Genomic DNA, 20,039 nt, shown 5'->3' with positions numbered 1-20,039 from the left:
GAGTGAGAAAATCCAGCATATACTGAGCTATTATGCCTAGCATTTTTTCAGGCAAGAATTTTTTATTGAGCACATATTATGTGCCAGGCTACCTTAGCTGCTACAGTTAGAATGAGCTGTCAGTGAGTTAGCCCAACCCTAAGGCATACCTAAAGGCAAAGGTACATCAAAGGCATCCCCTGAAATGATGGATAGATAATGTCCAAGATTTGTGTCTGTAGACATAAAGATGGGCATAATCAAGACACTAAAAGGCAAATTCTTTCTCATGGTAAGTAGGTAGAAGCAATGGAACTTTAATGCATTTGACCAGGACTCCTGTCTTAACAATTTGTGATTGTCACCACCCAATTGAACCTTACAGTGAATTCTGACAGCTGAGTGAGGGAGAAATCTTGTGGCCCTTTAGGGGTGAACATGGGATGCCTAGCACCTACTTTCTGCTCTCTTCAGCATCAAAATGTCACAATCTTTGAAATATTACAACCAAATATAAAATAATGCAACAAAATAATGAATTCATTAGCTGATGTATCTGTTTTCATGGCTGAACAATGACTAAATTTTATATTTATCCTCATTTTTAATATAAATTCTGTAAATACATGTTTGATATGGGGATAAAAACAGGGTTCTCTTCTGGTATGGCACCATGGATCCCAGTATGTTAGGCTCAAACCTCTTAGAAGTAGTGATTGTGTGGTCCCTCCCACACTGACTCTGGGCTTGGCCAGTGGGATATTAATAAACACAATGTATACAGGAGGTTAAAAAAATCTTTTGTTCAGGGGCACCTGGGTGGCTCAGTCGGTTAGGCATCTGCTTTTGGCTCAGGTCATGATCCAGGGTCCTGGGATCGAGTCCCACCTCACATCAGGCTCCCTGCTCAGCGTGAAGTCTGCTTCTTCCTCACCCTCTGACTCTCCCTCCTGCTTGTGATCTTGCTGGCTCTCTCTCCGTCAAATGAATAAATAAAAAAACCTTTTAAAAAAATGATCCCCTTGTTCATTGGGGCTCATTCTTTGAACCCAGCTGCCATGTAAAAATGTCCAAACTAGCCATGTGGGGTGAGAGAGGGAGACAAAAACAGAGACAGAGAGTTTCTAACCTTCAAGCCATCCCCATCAATGTTCCAGACATATGAGTAGAGCTGTCGAGGTTATTCCAGTCTCCTGATGTCATTTGACAGCACCTATCTGGGAGATCTTGTGTGAGATCAACAGAAGAACCACCTGGCTGAGCCCCAGCCATCCTAGAGTCACGAGGAAGTTTGTTTTCTTAAGGCAGCATGTTTTGGAGTAATCTGTTAAACAGCACCTGATACCTGACATATCAAGGAATTCTGAATAAATGTAAAAAAAGAAAGAAAGAAAAAGAAAATGGAAAAAAGAAGAAAAGAGAAATAAGAAAAGAGAGAAAAATTAGTTCTATACATCTAAAAGTTTACAGCAAGTAAACAAATTAACAAAACTTAAGAGCTGTTTGGATCTTAACCATGTCCTCGATTTACATATAACTTTTAAAATTAATTATATTGTCACCGTCCCTTGTATGTCTTCACAGACAGCAAATTCCAAAAGCAGCCTCCCAGTGGAAAATTCACTCATGCAGATGATCAACTGTGAAAATCTGCGTGCACGTTTGAGGAAGAGCATCAAATTTAGCATCTATGGCAAGGCTTTCAGAAGCAACAATTTCATCTCAAGGCCCATATTAACTGAAAATTGCTCTGGGGGAATTATAAGCTGACATCTGCAAAGAATGAGCAGAATTGTTATCTAACACCTGCCTCTCCAATTAAGAATACTGACCTTTCTGAAGTTTTAAGGAAGGATAGTTTTTAAATTTGTTTCTCTTCAGTTACTTTAAAATCAATCTTTCCATCGTCCTTGGACATTCAAGCCTAAATCACATGGTGCACTCTTTCAATTTAATTACATCGAGATGAATTAAGTAGCAAGGAAGGGTTGGCAGAAAAAGCTTACAAAAAAAGGCCTGGGGGTAACATAGTGGAGGCAGAAAAAGCAGACATCTGAGCATTGTGGTCCTCTTTGCTGGGCTGCCATTCCTCTACAGTTTCTCTTTTTAACAGAGAACTAAGAATGCTTCATGCCTATATTTCTCAGGGGGTTCTGGGAGTTTGAAGAGGCCAAATTTTCCTACCTGCAGCTTGAAGATTAAGGACTTAGAGACTTCTTGAGAGGCTGTTTCTCCCAAGTTACTGATGGACTGAGGACAGGAACTACTGACTGCTCTGAATGGGGAAAAAAAAAAAAGGCCCCATGTGGGGTCATCCCACTCCTTGGATGGCAGCGGCCCACCATGACATGGTGGGATGTTTATGGCAAACGAACTCTAAAGATCGAGAAGAATTTGAAACAAAAGGGATGTGAATCGTGAATTCCTAGGTCTTCCTGAAGAAAGACACATTTAGAAAAGAATTCATTAGAACTGCTTTCAAATCAAATCTAAATTAGCCAAACTCTTCAGTGAATGTGCATTTAAAAAATTCAACTTTCTTGTTAACTGTATTTTTATAAATTGTATTAGTTTCCCATTGCTTATGTAACAAATTACCACAAATGTAGTGGCTTAAAACAACACAGATTTATTCTCTTACAGCCCAGAGGTTAAGAGTAATGACTTGTACAGGGATAAAAATCAAGGTATAGGCAGGACTGGTTTCTTCTGGAAACTCCAGAAGAGAATTAGCCTGTTCCTTGTCCCTTCTGGCTTCTAGAGGCTGTTGATATTCCTTGGTTCATTTCCATATCACACCTACCTCTGCTTCGGTCATTATATTACTTGTCACCTGACTCTGGCTCCTCTATGTCCCTTTTACACAGAGATTACATCAAGCCCATCCAAATAATCCAGGATAATCTCATCTCAAGACCCTTAATCACATCTGACAAATCCCCTTGCCATGGGAGATAACATTTACAGGTTTTGGGGATTCATAAGTGGACATCTTTGGGGTCGTTATTCAACCTATGACACAACTCAACTCTTCCCTTTTTCAGCCATTGCTATTCCTAAAGGTTTCTTATTAAATAAGTCTACCCTCCTGCCTCATAAGTTATGTGCTGTGCTAAAAATATGGAATCTCAGTGTGCAGGCCATTACTGTCAACAGTGAATTTTCACTGTACACTATTAAAAATGCAAAATGACAAGGCTATGCTCTAATGGGGTGTTCTAATGGGGGTGTTAGTCATCCAATGTGCAGTTCCAATGGCCAGGACTCTGTCAAAAAAAGTGGTCTAAGGCAGAAGACAGACTAGTGCCATCCCACAGCAAGAAGGAACACTTGAGGCCCAGAAAGCAGGACTTGCTTGGCTTGTCTGGGAAGAGCATCAGAACGGACAGACCCACTCTTGCAAGCTATCCTCCCAATTCCACAAAGGCACAAGATGACTACACCAAGGAAAATCACAGCATATTAGGTAGGACTTTGAAAATCATAGGCTCCAGGTTTCTCCCCTCTGCTGATGAGGAAGCCCAGTCCTGGAGAAGTGAGGAGACTCACTCTGGGGCTCTTAGCAAGATGGTGGCAGAGCCAAGATCTGAACCTAGCTCTGCCTTGAGGCACCATGTTTTTGAGACTCCACCACACCACGGCACCTTCCATACTTTGGTCAGCCCAGACCCAGCAACTCAAGGTTCTTCTGTTTGCCATCAATTAGGAAAAGAGGAAAGTTTCAAATTTCCCACGCCATTTAGGTGTCAGCAGCTCTCCACCTCAAACTCAGCCCTTTCCACAGCATGTGCATGGGAATCGGGGTGGGGGGGTGCGGTCAGGGCTCCCTGCTTTTCCTAGTGAATCTTCACCAAATTTCAGTGGCTAAAACCCTGCAGGGTGCCAACGTCTAGCTCTTCACAGTGAATGAGGAGTGAGAAGGGATAAGGCGGTCAGTGTTCAAATTGATAGAGTGCTCATTTCCTCCGCCCTGGTGCACCTCCAACATACCTGTATGTTGAACCCTTGTCAATCCTTGATCTGATTCATTTATCTATTTACCAGGTGCCTTTTGTACTCCGTTAGTCCCAAGAGCTTGTGTGGCTGGAATGCTTTTTAAGGACTCTGTTGAGAATGGGAGATGGATCTCAATGTCTCCAGCAAAAGCAGTCCCAGGCCCAAGAAGGTTAAAGAGCCCCACTTACCCTCCTGAATTCCATATGCATTCTGAGGGTGGCATTTTTCATGCCAGGGTGAGGGCGGTGGCACTAATCTTCTGCACACCCCTGACAGTGACAGTAGAGAAGGACATTAACTTTGAACTTCCCCAGCCCCGCTCAGAGTCAGAGCTGCCTTGAAGGCTAAGCTGGAGAAGGCTGTGGGAAGCAGCAGGTGCTTAAGGAGGCAAAGAGGCAAAAGCATGTTGTTAGGAAAAATTGTCCCCAAGCCCTGAATTGGCCTTTTATCACTGTCACTCTGGCTTATAAACCCCTGTAACGTGTGGCTTTCAAGAAGGGGGAGCGAGGTTCAGTGCCTGATGCCCTGCCAAGAGCTTTATAATGCATGGAATAAAAAAGACAAAATGTTTCTCCAGCCACATTGCTTTTCCTCCCCACCCAAATCCCTTCCCTGGGGAAGAATCATAAACACAGCAGAACGACGCTCCTTTATTATTTCGCCGAGTTCTTTCTCTGCAGATGACCTATAGAAGTGATTTAACTTAGACCTGCTGGAGTTCCCACACTTTCCGTGGGCTCCTCAAGCAGAGGCTGGTTCATTTCTTTGGGGTGTTATAACTATGACCTGCTCCATTAAGTAGCAAACAAAGTCCAGCTGGATATATCAAGCTCAGCTGGACTCTTTGCTTTCACACAACCTGCTTGATTAGGAGAATCGCTGTGCCCTTGTCACACGGTGCCTCGTGCAGTCTGCAAAGATTGGGTCGCCATTGATTTCTGCATAATATGGATTCACACTGCCTTTCCACAACAGTGTGGCTTTCACACTCCACAATAACCTAGCAAGGATTGGCTTTTATTTTTTTTTCTTTCCAGTCTTCTGCTGCTGCTTCAGACGTACACTGAGGTTTAGTTCTAAAAATTAGTCACTCCTGGAGGTAATGTGTGGCTTATTACCCAGCACTTTATGACACATTAATTGCAACTTGATTTGGACATTTCCCATTTGGTGACTTAGTGACAATCATACAGACGTGTCATGCTCTAAGTCAATAACTAGGGAGCAGAAAGAGGGCCAAACAATTGCAAGTGCCTGGTTCTTCTCAGGGGAAAGACCAGGGCAATTGTTACAGGAACATGATGCTATTTGTTTACTGGGAAGTGGCTTTATCTGGCTCCTTAGAATTGTTATCCATCCCAGGCCTGTCTTTGGGTAACCTGCTTTCTATGCCTATTTTTTTCCTGAAAAAAATTATGAAGTTTGAAAATAACTGCAGTCAGGTAGAGAGGTTTTATTAAACATTCCAAGATATTCCATACACTATGCAAATCATAGGGATTAAAATATGGGATTTGGTGGCTAAATCTTACCTGACTTACTCAATTGTCATTTTAATTTGTGGTGATCTTTTTAAAATCATTGAGGAAGAATGATTCAGAGCCATGTCATCATGTTCATTTTGGCAGTATGTATACAACTATTGTATATATGGTGAAAATTGGAAAACAGCATCAATATCTGGTGATGAGGATATAATAGCTCATTCATACTGTGGAATAGTATTCAGTCATTAAAAATACGTAGGCCTATATTTGATTGGATGTTTATGATATATTTAGTGAAAGAAAGTCCAAAACCAAACCATAATATATATTTTTACTTTAAAAGACACACTTTAAATGTGAATATATGTGCCTATATTCTGGGAATATGTAATATCATTGAAAACATTGTAGAGAATCATATTCCAATATATTATTAGATGTTTTCCCTGAGTAAAGACACTATGACTATGAGAAAGTTAGGCTATATGAGATCGCTGAGAGCCTACCATTTTGCCCTACAAAAAAAAAAAATAATAATAATAATTTCATATGGTTCGATCTAATTTTTATTTATTTATTTTTTTATTTATGATAGTCACAGAGAGAGAGAGAGGCAGAGACATAGGCAGAGGGAGAAGCAGGCTCCATGCACCGGGAGCCCGATGTGGGATTCGATCCCTGGTCTCCAGGATCTCGCCCTGGGCCAAAGGCAGGCGCCAAACCACTGCGCCACCCAGGGATCCCTGGTTCAATTTAATTTTTATTGTGCTTTTATGTATTTTTAAATGTTGCTCACACTTTATGCTTACAGTAAGGAAATTTTCACTCTTCTAATGTCATTCTCTGAGCTTGTATTATGATGGCACTCATCAACTTGTGTTGTAATTCTGCATTTTTTTTCTTCTTTCCCTCTCTACCCATCCCTGCAATTTGCCTACCACTAAACCAAGGAGTCTAAGTATCTTTTATTTCTATGTCCTCGATGTTTAATTTAGCATAGTGCCGGGCTCTAGTAGACACCAACAAAATTTCATTTAATGAATGAAAAATGCCTTATGACTGTGAAACTAAGAAGAAATTGCCTAGAATTGCCTGGAGAGCATCGAGGTATAGGCATCTATGTGCAATGATGACCCTGAGCAGAAATGCCTTTGGAATTATTTATCTAAGTACAGGTGGAATAGTTCTGATCGAGTGCTATTTATGGCTGTCTTCTCTTAAAGAAGTCAGTGCCACAGCTAAACACAAAATTTTGTGGTTAAAGTTTTGTTGTGTAGTTTTGTATTTGAAGATATGATTTAACTAGCATTTAATAATTGCATAATAAGGCCAAAATAACAGTCTTTTTTCTACATGGAGAGATACTAAAATAGATGATCAAACCCTCCCAGTCTACAACAAGTCCACGTATTTAGAATAACATGGCTCACTTAGCCATTAAACAAAATACCTAATCTTTAGGTCATAATGCTAATAAAATCATCAAAACAACAGATGAATGAATCTTGATTCCTTTTTTCTTCCCCTATCCATATTTTGGGGAGTTTGAGTATAAGAAAAGTAGATACAAGAGAGAGACAGACAGAAACAGAAAAGGGGGAAAGGAGAATGGAGGAAGGAGGGAAAGAAAGAATGATGGAAGGAAGGAGGAAGGAAGAAAGAAGAAGGGAAGGAGGGAGAGAGGAAAGAGAAGCAAAAATACAATAAGGTCAAGGTGACTCTGTGTAATTGGATAACTAAACTATTCATCAGGATTTCCCTGCATTGATAGTGTGTGCATTACACACTACCCACAGAAGATTATCTGAATGTCCACCTACCTCCTGATGTCTTTCTAGAAGAAGCAGTTGACATGTTGGATTTAGAAGGCTGAAAGTGATTTAACTTACTGGAAATGGGTAGCATGAATAAGATTAAAATTAGCCAATTGAAAGCAATTCTAGGAAGCAAACTAGCGAAACATATGTGAGAGGTACTGAACAAGGACCAATGGTAAAATAAGGCAAAGTTGTATGAAAGAAGAAATAGCTGGTCCTGCAGCCCATAGGGAAGATCGTGAGCTTGGTGAAGTGTTTTGAGGAATAAAATAATAGTGTCAAACATTACTTCTTTAGAAGCGTTAAGAATTGACTATACATAGGAAAATCACCAATAAATTCAGGGAAAATTTGAATATGATGGCATGTTATGAGTAGCAGGGGCAAAGAAGAAAGGAGTAGAATAGATATTTAACTCCTTAAACTAAATCTTAAGGAAAGTCTAGATTGAAGAAAAATGGTAGGATAGCTAAACTGTCTCAAAACTTAGAGCACATTAAACAAGTAGTTCAACTGATTTTCTCTTATAGGTTTTAAGTTGTTGTTTGGTGTTTTCCAGGAAGACATCAGGCATTTTGCAGGAAATGGTGGAGTGATGCCATGTTTGCATCATCCCTTCCATAAAACACACTGAAATGAAGATCTGTCTAAAAGATGTTAGCTTCTAACTGACAGCTACAGGGTACATCGGACTTGATATAAACCCTGTGCCATCCCACATTTTGAGTGAACAGTACAGAAATAAATAGGAGGCAACATAAAAACCTGAGGTGAAAGAATAACTGGGAAATTTAATAAAGAAGAAATGACATGTTCAATTTGAGAACGAAATTGCTTTACCAGAACAAAATTCAGTAAGATTTGAAGCCCAATGCCTCCAACGCTACCATGGTGCCCAACTTCCCCGGATATGAAGAAATCTACCTCCTATTCTGAGCTGGAGTTTAAAGAGTTGTCAAAAAGCAAAGCAAAATGAACAAAAGCAAAAACAACTATGTGTGATAAGACTCCAAATCATTTGATGTTAAGCTTTAAAAGACACTGAAAAGTGTCTTTTCAGTGCTTTTTTTTTATATGTTATATTTCATTAAATTTATTTTTTATATCACATACCTGAGTGCTGTTCATTGAGCAAATATTCCAATCATTCTTTTTTAGATTCTCTGGTTTGCAACTAAATCAATATTTTCTTGAAATGAAAATATAATTTGAGTTCTTCCGAGGTCAAAAGTATTTTGAGGAAAAATACCTGTTGTAATGTAATTGCAACCGACTAGTTGGATGCCAAAACCAATGGTAGCAATGTTTCTCCAGAGAGGATTCCATTTAGCATGGAGTTGCCCTCTGTCTTGCTTCTTTCCATGAAACGATGAGGTTCATTCCATCCATGTTTATGGCCAGTGCTATGCAAAGAACAGTAATATTTTACATTAGAACTCTATAGTTGCTGAAACCCTTAATGGCCATGCTGTCATCAATTCATTAAAATAATTCTATGAGTGCCTTAAAAGTAAGAAGCATGCCTTACTCTCTGAAACATCACCACAGCACAGTACAATGCCTGATGAGCATTCAATGAACATTCGATGCCTCGGTGGAATAAGTATTACTAGCCTCACTTTATAGGTGAAGAAAATAAGAAATGCATCTAGGATGTGATAATATCCTAAGAATCACCCAGATCTTCTGATTCCAAATCTTAGTCTTACTTGAATATGCTGCTCCAAGATTTGCCACCCTGACGATTTGGCTGGCTAGGATGAGATGCTAGGAGTCACGTTTAATTCTGAAGAAATGAGTAATATAGTAAATTCTAAATAGCCTTTTTGAAGACTATGAGGCAATATTAATGAAATATGTGAAGAATAGCCAATCTCGACAGATCCAATCTCCACTTGTCCGGTCCACACCCCTTTTAATTATGTGTTTGTGTGATTTCAGAATTCAATCAGCTTGATTAATAAGGAGATACTTCCATAGTTTTGGGAAACATTTTCCTTTATGAGATTATGACTCTACTATTATTACTGGGCTCCTGACTCACCCTCTCTGGACCAGTCTGCAGCTTGGACCACTACGGTACCACTTCCCAGCTTTATGGGAATAATAAACTCATTTTGTTTGAATTTCAAACTCAGCTCTGAAGCTTCAACTCTACTGCTTAAATATGCTGCATGGTCATTTTCAAGACTGTTTCAAAACATTCTGCAATGTCTATAAAATCTTCCCAACTTGGTTAACAAAAAGGAAAAAAACCACGAGGCTGCAGATAGGGTTTCTTAAAGTGTGATGCCTGCTGGGCCCACGGTACTACCTGGGCACTTGTTAGAAATACAGATTCTGTGGCCACACCCAGACCTGCTGATTCAGAAATTAGAAGTGGAGCCCAGAAATCTGTTTTAACAAGTCCTCTTGGGGGACACTGATGGCCGCTCAGGTGTGAAGAGCCACTCCTCTGCAATATGGACTACAACTTTTTGGATCCTGAGCTGGAAAAAAAAATTAAAAATAAAGTAACTCAAAGAGATCTCCCCTAGGAAAAGAAGGCAACCTAAATGAAGAAAGAGCAAAAGAGTGAGGTAATTTTTGTCCCTCAGAGGGAATTTCCAAGTGCCTTCAAGGAGCCCAATTCCAGGGCTTCCATTTCTAGATAAATGTTCCTTTTAGGGTTCTAATAAAATGTCTCCTTAAAACTGCCTTTTCACCTTCATCATCTTGCATATAGTGTAATGCTGATATTACCTTAGGTGACATATCTGTATGACACATGTCAGGTGAGTTTCTTTATTTTCCAGAACTTGCCCCCGTAAAAAATGTAAAACAACCACTTTCAAACATCTAGCACTTGATTTTGAGTCATTCTTTGGCAAAAAAAAAAAAAAAAAAAACAAGCCTGACTCTTTCAGAAATGGTTTTAACTTGATGAAGCAATCGTTACTGGATTAATTTCTGATGGTAAAATTACAAATATAAATAAATTATAATAGACCAAGTTACTATTCAGGAGAAAATTCTTTACATTCAAACAGTAACTTTATAATGTCAAAATAACCAGTAGGTATTAATCAGTATCTGAGCTATGTAAATATTTGCTTGTTTCCATAGTGATTGGCAAGCCCAGATACAGAAAAAAATCCACACATGTTATCACTTCCTAATAATATGATCATAAAAACACGACTCAGACCAGACTGAGAGGAGAATAAACACCATTAATTAAAAGATTTATAAAATAGAGGAGGAGGTGACAAATGAAGGATTGAGTGCAGAAATGCACAAAGGAGGTAAAATATACCTTTTTTTTTAATTCTGAAGGAAACTTCAGCAACCCTTAATTATCTTCCAAAATGTTATTTGGAGTTTTCCAAAAATAAAACATCTGACAACTGCTCAAAGCACACCGCACCCCCACCCACAAAACATACACTTGTAAAGTGGATATACAGCCATGGCTGTGAAGTGTGTTTGAAAAAAAGTGAGACTGTTGGCATTTCACTTGAAATCAACTGAGAAGTTCTTTACTAAAGAAGTGAGAAGCTTAAAGCTGTTTTCCCAAGCTTTAGGGGAGTACAGCATATTACGGAAGAGGAGCATTTGGTCAAAGAGTAAATTAGTAGTGTGGTTCACACATTGCACGAGAATCTACACAGGAACCACAGTTGTCTTAAATAATCAGTCCCGTTAACGGGCCTTTGGTTATGAAATTTCTTCACAAAGCAGTCACCAGCGCAAAGGCTGTTTTTAGAAACACTTTGTTCTTCTGATATCTGCTAGGATAATGCAGCACCTTTTCTTCCCCCCTGAATGATTTCTAAAAATAAAAACAAACACAAAAAGCACAAACACACCCTCAAGTAGCAAGAGGAGAAATGAACACGCTACACAAGGTTATTTCAATAGGTACTTAGTTAAATAGACGCTCAAGGGGGAAATGCAGACACAGATCCTAGATGGAGAAAAGTCCTAACTGAAGACTATTCTGAGTGATCCTTTTCTGAGCACATGGTAAGACCAAATTTAAAGCATCATAATAAGGAGAGAAATTGAAGGAATTACACAGCTATTGGGGACTATCTCATATATAGTCCCATAAATATTGTATAGTCATTTATATGTATATAGATATATATATGTATATACAAAAAATACAAATTAATAAAATATTTAAGGATCATTAAAACAAACTATATAAGTTATAAAGGGATGATAAAGAAGTCCTTTAAGAATACAGTACCCAGATCACTGACGGATTTGACTCCACCTCAGTATGAATTTGTACACAGAAAACTTGATAAGCAAAGTTAACATAGTAACAGATCAGATGGAAAATGTATGCAAATCCTATAACAGACAAATGCTTTGCATCCTTAACATATAAAGAATTCCTATAAATCAATAAGGAAGAGGCAGGCAACAGAGGAAAAACAAAAACCAGACAAAAGAATGTACAGGAAAAAGGTAAACCTAATAAATATTTGAAAATATGATCATTACACTAGTATTTAGTGACTTGATAATTAGAAGAACATTATACTAGTCCGCCCATCAGATCAACAAAAACGTTAAAGATTACAAACACCAAGTGTTGTCAGACATGGGCTCCCTCATATAGTGTTTATACAGATGGATAGCATTTTTAAGGACACTTTTTGATCATCTTTCATACGTTGAAATGTGTTTGGCTTTTGATCCAGCAATTCACCTGCTAGGAATCTATACTACAGAAAAATGACAGACTTGCTCAGAGATTCATCACAAAGATATTCACTGTGGTATTTTGCAATGATGAAAAATTAGAAATAATCTCAATGCCCATCAAAAGTGAAATGAATGATGAAAGAAATGATGCTTTCTATAGGAGATACATGCACCCCTCTGTTTATTGCAGTATTATTTATAATAGGCAAATAATGGAAGCAGTCCAAGGGTCCATCGACAAATGACTGGATAAGGAAGACGTGGTTTATATATACAATGGGATATGACTTGATTATAAAAAAAAAAAAAGAATGAAATCTTACCATTTGCAATGACATGGATGGAGCTGGAGTGTATTATGCTACGCAAAGTAAGCCGGTCAGAGAAAGACAAATACCATACGATGTCACTCATTTGTGGAATTTAAGAAACAAAACAAGCAAAGGAAGAAAAGAGAGAGAGAAAGAAAGAAAGAAAGACAAATTGAGAAACAGACTCCACTACAGAGAAAAAAATGATGGTTACCAGAGGGGAGGAGAGTGGGGGGTGATGGAGATTAAAAGTACATTTATCTTAATGAGCCTTGGGTGATCCATGGAAGTTTTGAATCACCCACCCAACAGTGTATGTTAATTATACTGGAATTTAAAAACCCTTAATTTAAAATATTATGCTTTATATAGAATACAGGTTATTTAAAACCATTTTGAAAAGCTCCAAGATATATTAACTAAATAAAGTAAAGCAAATTATTACAGGAATTATTCCTTAAAAGGAGAATAAGATCAAAGAAAATAAGGAATGGAGGTAACAAAGTCAAGGAGACTTTGATTTTTACTTTGTTTACTTTACCATAATAAATTCTTAAAAAATATATTCTATGGGGCATGTGGGTGGCTCAGTCTGTTAAGTGTCCAACTCTGGATTTCAGCTCGGGTTGTGATCTCAGGATTGCAAGATCAAACCCCTCATTGGGCTCTGCACTGGTCATGGAGCCTGCTTAAGATTCTCTCTCCTTTTTCTTCTTTCCCTCCCCTCAGCTCAGGTATGTGTATTCTCTCTCTCTCTAAAAAACAAAACAAAAAATTAAACTATGATTTCTCTCTCTTCATAGCCTCTGGAAACCACCATTCTACTTTCTGTGTCTATGAATTTGGCTACTCTTAGTACCTTGATGGAATTCAGGACACACTACTGCAAAATAAAGCCTCTTGGCATATTGAATATTTTAAGCCAAAGGAATTTGAGAAACAGCAGGTGCAGGAAGGACTCTCTGACCTTCCCCTGAAGTAGGTCATAGACCCTCATGTGAGAGGTGTCCTCTCTGTACCCAGAGGAAAGGAGCATCCTGACCTCCAAGACGGAGGGACACCAAAAGGGATCTGGACAAACAGGCATTGCTGCTTCCCCGGTTCCCTGCAATTAGCTCGTACCTACCCCATTGTCCTATCACATTTTTCCATGACTCTCCATTCTTATCAAAGCTAGTGTAAAAAACACTCAGGTTTGACTGCTTCTTTGGGTCCTTGTTTCTTTATGATGGCTCCTGTGTCACACAAAACTTATATTAAATAAATTGATATGCTTTTGTATTGTCAATTTGACTTTTGTTATAGGGCCCTTGGCTGGGAATTTGGAAGAGTAGAGGGGGAAAATATTTTTCCTCTTCTACAGTGTTGTGTAAATAGATGCTATTTGTCCTTTTGTAACTGGCTTATTTCACTGAACCTAACATCTTCAATGTCCCTCCATGTGTAGCATGAGTCAAAATTTCCTTCCTTTTTAAGCCAGAATAATATTCCATTGTATGTATTCTGCAGTTATTTTTAATAATACACATGAAGTTCTTCCATAATATACAACTAAAGTGAATATAAAACAAAAGTGTGCTTTCAAAGGTACATTTATGAAAAGTCTTTTGTCAAAATACTGCTTGGCAACATTAATAACAAATTTCAAGGAAATTATATCTTGATTGAGTAGGTGTTTCTATAGTCTGAAAATATTTACTTGCTTGTTTTCATTTAGCTGAGTTGGGAAAGAACCGTAGACTCTGGTAGAGTTTGAAAGTTAAGAAATACAGAAAAAAGAAGAGAGAATCTTCTACTGAATGATAAGTGATGTGCCAGGCACTGTTGAAAGCACATTGCATTTTTAAGCTCGCATAATTCTGTTACCCTGTGTGGTAGATCTTATTATTGTCCCCAGTTTACCAGGTGCTAGGACTGTCCCCAGGTTGGTAACAGTTGAACACCTGTTCTCCAATTCCAGAGCCCATGCTCTTGCTCCTTAACACACCTGAGTATTCTATTTAATAATCTACCATATCTGTTTAACTATGAGGCTTGGGAGATGGAATTTCCAAAAGGTTTTTATTAATGTTATGCTTCCTATCAATTCAGTTGCAGATACTAATCAATGGAATGACCATCAGGGGGAAATGTCCATAGGAGAAACTACAACAAACTGGCCTGGAGGGAAAAGCAGTGTAGACTTGATTGAGATTAAAGTCAAGACCTTGATGATCACAGGATTGTGAGATGTATTTCTTCACTTAAAAAAAGATTTATTTATTTGAGAGAGAGCACACAGGGGGAGGGGCAAAGGAAGAGAGAGAGAGAAAGAGAGAGAGTCTTAACCAGACTCCCCGCTGAGTGCTGAGCCCAACATGGCGCTCAGTCTCATGACCCTGAGGTCAAGACCTGAGCCAAAACCAAGTGTCAGATGCTTAATCCACTGCACTACCCAGGTACCCCTATTTCTTTGCTTTTAAAATGTTTGTGGATTGTGAAGCAAATGCATACTGAAGTCAAAAACTGCCTTTGCTTCCCAGAGATACACATTCCAGAAACATCTAGAGAAAACTGAACTAACAAGTAATTGACTCATTTGCTTCAAATTAACTCTCATGTCTTGTTATTATAGATGTGGACTGTTTGGCAGGCCCCAGATTGATAGTTTTAATAAATATATGTAACAAAACAGTGAAGTTGTTCACGATCTGATCCTTTCTCCATGGAAAGTTATACATGGCAACACACATGGGAAACCATGTGAAGATGGGAGGAAAATCGCTCTGTAAATGGACTGAGAAATGCTGACAAAAGAAACACCTCCTGGATTCTTTGCCATAGATTTCCACTGAATACCCTCAGGGAGCTTACAGTCAAGCAGTAAAGATGGACGTTACACAGACTTACACATAAATATATGTGATGGTAAAGTATGACGTGTTCTAGGAAGGAAAAGCTCTGTGCGCTATTAGGGAAGGGGAGAAGGATGACTTGAGTTAGACTTGAAGGATGAGTGTGTACAGTGAGGTGAAGAGGAGTGTGGTTGGAGACTCTGAGATTAAGAAGGGTTTGGTCCAGTAGAGAGCAGACAGTGGTTTTGTTGGCCATGTTGGATTTAGCTTATGTTCTCTGTGCCATGGTAAATCAGTGATCTGAGTGAGACCTTGAGATCTAATTTGCAATTTAAAAGAACCCTAGAGGCTGCCAGATGGAGGGGGCATTAGAATGGGGCAAGAACAAAGAAGGAAGAGGCCTCTGCAAAGGTCCTATGGGATATCCTGCCCATTGGACTAAGGTGGGGGCAATGAAGGTCGAGGCAGGTCCAAGAGATATTTCTGAGGTGAGGAATACTCATGCCCTCCCTACCATGTCCCCATAATAAATCTGCACTTTTTTATCCAGATGGTTTAGGTGGAATTCTGTTATTTGCTACCAAGGGAATCTGGACTACAGATCAGTTCAGGCCTGTTTAATTATCTGAACCTTGGAGCATGTGCTCCCACTGCTCAGGATGCCACTACCCCTTTCTAGGTGGAAATTTTTCCAATAAGGCCTAATTAACTTGCTCAGAATTGGTTGCCCGCTCTAAGCCTCTGTCCCACTACATGCACACCTCTGTTTTTTGCATTATGTGTTAGTCTGTCACTCAGCCCCTTGCACCATGCCTGGCACATAATTTTACTCAATAAAGGTTTGAATGATGCAAGAATGCAAGGCTATAGGAAGAGAGGGAAAGGAGAAGAGGGAAAGAAGGGGGCAAAGTAGAAGACAATTGGCTTTTCCTGGTCACTCCCACTTTGATCAACAGCAGAGATGTTGGTGGGAAGCAGTGGGGGGTTTCCTCTTAATCTGGCTGGCTTCTTCTGCAGAAACCACAGTTTCATCAGGACAAGGCTCATCAGGGACTGGCCACTTTTGAGGTTCTTCTCCCCTCTTGGAAGCTCAGTTGCTTCTCAGACATGGAAGTGATGCACGTGAGTCTTCATAGACAGCAAGGTCTCTCACTCCTTTACCACACAATGTCTCTCTGTCCTGGGCCCCTGAGAAGTTGCTAGCTCCAAATTAAGCCTTGGGCTAATCTGGCAAGCTTGTGACTTTTCAAGTGTAGTGCACCCTCAGTTTGAGAAGGCTTGGCAAGATATTTGTCCCAGGGCCTTTTATCAGAGGCACTGGATGGGCATGGAGCTCTTAGGGATCAGTCATTTTTCCAAGCAAGGCCCACCCTGGTGAGCCCAGAGTCTCACAGCAGATGGGATGCACACCCACTCCAGGGATTTCTGGGAGTTTAGAAAAAATTGGGTTGGAATCTGTGCTCTAACTCACAGGGCTGCATAAACACATGGACACTCCAAATACAACCAAAGCTAGGCTTAGACTATGGCTGCAAAGAAGCCATTTCCAGTCTGTTTAGACCACAGGCATCCAGTTATTTGGCTTCCTGGAGACCAAGTATTTGGACCACCAAGTATTTCTCTCCTTTTTGATTGATGTCCTATCGGCAGGTCACAGGATATTGTCTTTTCTAAAAGTCAGAGGAAACAGGGATAGATGGCTGCCCCTGGAAGGTCTGGAATGAAGGGAATCTCTCTGTCCTACTTGGTGAAAACTGTCAAGCTTAATAGAATGCATTTTATATTGTAAATATATCATTTATTTGCGCTTTCAAGGGGCTCCCTACAGAGTGTATCCTCTCTGCTCTGTCATCCTTCATAGTTGAAGGTCTGATATATCCAGGGAAAAAAGACCCACATTCAAATATGTTACAGGTAAACTCACATTTTTAAGCCAATGCTCACTCCTTAGGTCTAGCTTTAAGTTCATAATTCTCGATTTCTCTCGATATGAAGAGCAGAATCAAATGCTGATGAGTCAGTGTTGCTCGCGTCCAAGACCAGAACCAGCTGAAAGTTTAAAAACAAAAAAACAAAGCTTAAATAAATATTTTCTAGAATCAAAGAATTTATTTTTTTTTTCGAAAATAATTAGGACAAAATAGGGAGGGGGTGGTCGGGCAAGAAAATTTGACATCAAAAAAAAATTCACATAGTTTGGGAGTTTTGTGGAAAGCTGGAAAAGAAAAATAGACACAATTCTCTCTCTCTCTCTCTAGGAATTTGCTCTATCAAACAAAAAATATTGATATAGGCTCACAATAAAAAGATACATAGACAACTGCACAAACATTAAAAAAAATAAACAAGAGACCCAAATATTGATAGAAACACTTCCTTGGACTTGTACAATTTGTTTTTGCTGCACATGTATTTTTCTCACTTTTCTTTTATATCAAAGAGGCATGTGGCTGAGAAAGTACAGAGAATAGATCAAAGGCTGGCTGGAGAGAGCAGGGGCCCAGGGCCTGGGGCCTGGGGCAAGGGCCACTGCAGGTCCCTCCTGGAAAGAAGTTACAGAGTCAATAGCTCCAAGGGCCCTTGCCAGGGAAGAACTAAGTTCTACACCTCCTCCGCCACCAATTTTCTGAAACTTGGGTTTCAGTGCCTTTAATCTGGGAAACAGAAGTGATAATGACCCACTCTGGTGATTTCACACAATTGTTGGAGGACAAAAGGAGGCCACAGGTGAGAACACACTCTAAACAACCAAGTAGAGGTACCTAATGGGAGGTTTACTTTTCAGGCCTTCAGGAAGGCTCATTCTTTAGACACTAGCTATTTTATCCACACAAAATCCTAGAGTCCAGGAGTCTAGCCTTGTTTCATGCTGTTCACAATAAGCCTAAACACATCCAGAAAGAAAAGAGCCTCGTTGTGTTTAAAAAAAAAAAATAGGGCTGTAAAAATTGCTGCTGAAATCTTGCTCAGCAAAGAAGATATTTATTCAAAGTAATGACTCACTGAAGAGAAAGGAAAAAAGAGCCTGGAGGAGAGAGAAGATTAGTTGGCAGTGAATATAACCTTCCCCGGCCCTCTCCCAACCTTTCTTCCTAAGAGATATTGTCACAGGAAGGTGAAGTCACCAAAAAATGTGAAGAAGAGAGATGGCCCAGGGAATCTGGAGGAATTTGAAAAATCTCCTAAAGGGAGAATATTGCCCCAGGGCGCGTGGGGTGGAGGGGAAAGGAATCCTTCACTTGGTGAAAAAGGAAGCAGAGAGCTGTTCTTTCGGGGAAAGTTAGACTCGAAGGGAGAGCTCAGTGACAACAGCCAGGGTTTGGGAGTCTAAGGGACGACCATTGACATCTTCCCTCTGCTTCCCATTACCCATGTGACCCCAGGTGACTAGGTCAACTTGCACTTCTTGGGAATGGTAATAAAATATCTCTGAGGAGGCTGGGGCGAGGGATACAGGAGAGATCATTTGCAATGTTCCTGGCACCTAGCAGGCACTCAATTTTTTTTTTTTTTAGGAAAGATCCACAGAAAAAGAAATTGGTATTTATGCATGAATTTTTCATTGATAACCGTTGATGACATTTAGCCTCTTATTTAAAATGTGCTTCAGTATTTCGGAAGTAGTTTAATCAAACTTATACAAAAGTGTTATTATATTTAACAAATATAATTGCTAGGTAGGAGTCAGTTTAGGGAGCAAGTCAATTAAAAGTACAGTGTTTGGCAACATGAATTCATCTCTATCATCAAAAGTCCTGGGGAAAGAGTTTGTGACTTTTTTTAGCTATTGAATAGACTTTACACCAAAATGATACTGCTGCCAGTGAGGAATTTGAGAAGTTTGGAAATACTGAATTCACTGCACAGATGAAGCACCTGCAAAAAAGAAAAAAAAAAAAAAAAGGATGGGGGGGTGTGGAGGGAATGTTAACAATAATTTAAATCAAAATGGAAGGCTCCCGGGTCCTGCTCCCAGCTTAACATCCACTATGACAGTCCAGGCTTTGATCTTTGTACATCTTACTTCTGACTCCAGGTTTCAATCACTGAAGGAAGCACCTGGCTTTGATTTTAGCTGCTTCATTAAAAAGATTACAGCCCAAATGTTGGCCCAAGTTTGCCTACAGAGCCAGAAATGTCAAGATGGTCTGGGATCCCCGCTGTGTCTCCTTGGGGAGCTCCGATAGACCAAACTGTGCCAATAGAATGACCTCACCAAACTTCATTCGGCAATATTAGGTGGACACTTACCAGATGCTGTGACCACCCCAAGCCCTGCAGGTGGTTCTCCAAAGGCAGATAGAAAAGCTTAAAACAAATTTCATATGGTGACCGTTTGTGAATATCTTCAAAACAAATCTACTTTAAACAAAGTTACACACACACATACACACACACACAATTGGTGATTCCATCCATTCTAAGGAAGATGGGCATGGAGGAACGAGTGCAAAGCGTAAAAATCAGTTGCCATACTCCTAATGGAATTATCTATATTTTCTTAAATCATAAGAATCTGTGCTTTTTTTTCCCCTAACATTTCAAGTTTAGTCTATTCAAATGTTTTTCTTTATCAGTTAGAAACTGCATTCTTATGCACCACAGAGGATGTGAAAATTTCCATAATTCAGAGCCCTTGGTTCTAAACAATGTCCTTGATCTGATGGGACAGTGCAATAAATTGTTTTAATAAGATCCTTCAACAAATTGTTAGACTGTATTTAATTTAATTAAATAAAAACTCATTTTATAAGTCTCTAAGCCTTCCCAAATAGAGAAGAGATTCCAAATACAAATGACAAAGTCGGAGTCATCTTCTCCAAGGCATCCTGCCACCTGGCTCACCTGAGACCTCACCACATTGCTTACCCAGGGCCAGCGACAGTGCAGTCACCCAGGACCCTGTGTTCAGAAGAG

The 20,039-nt window shown here is 39.5% G+C and overlaps 1 long non-coding RNA gene across 1 annotated transcript; it reads right to left on the bottom strand.

Annotated features, from left to right (window-relative positions):
• Positions 1–950: 950 nt before the first annotated feature.
• Positions 951–10,083, bottom strand: LOC111090615. The gene is made up of 5 exons (XR_005353037.1): positions 10,022–10,083; positions 8,529–8,682; positions 4,164–4,353; positions 3,970–4,083; positions 951–1,342 (listed from the first exon to the last, which is right to left on the bottom strand). It is a non-coding gene; the product is annotated as an uncharacterized LOC111090615 (long non-coding RNA).
• Between the last annotated feature and the right edge of the window lie 9,956 nt (positions 10,084–20,039).

This window comes from Canis lupus, chromosome 1 (assembly GCF_011100685.1).
Source record: "Canis lupus familiaris isolate Mischka breed German Shepherd chromosome 1, alternate assembly UU_Cfam_GSD_1.0, whole genome shotgun sequence".
NCBI lineage: Eukaryota > Metazoa > Chordata > Mammalia > Carnivora > Canidae > Canis > Canis lupus.
This window is presented reverse-complemented; position numbering and strand designations above follow the sequence as displayed.